Below are 398 nucleotides of genomic sequence, written 5' to 3' on the forward strand. Positions count from 1 at the left end.
AGCCGCCGCCCCGCCGCCCAACCCCGCCCCGCCGGAGCCCCTCGCCGGAGGTACCGCGCCGGATCCGAGCCGTCGGTTTTTTTAAAAAAAAACCGTCCGTTTTTTTAGAAACCCTAGTTTGTTTTTTTAGATCGGTTCGCCGGTTTTTCTCAGCTCTTCTAAATAGCGGACGTTCGTCCGTACGTTCGTTTTAAAGAACGGTTTTCGCCCGTTAGTTACAGTTAACGAACGCTCGTTCGTTAGTCTGTTCGTCAGTTTTCTTTTTATCGGATTTATCCGCGATTATTTTCGATCGCGATTTCTGATCCGGTCTTAGTTTCTGTTTATCTTTTCGTTTGTTAGTCGGAATCAGGCGATTCAAGCGCCTAGATCTTCGTCTCGAGACCCTCTTTCTGTTT

Source organism: Triticum dicoccoides, chromosome 2A (genome assembly GCF_002162155.2).
Source record: "Triticum dicoccoides isolate Atlit2015 ecotype Zavitan chromosome 2A, WEW_v2.0, whole genome shotgun sequence".
NCBI lineage: Eukaryota > Viridiplantae > Streptophyta > Magnoliopsida > Poales > Poaceae > Triticum > Triticum dicoccoides.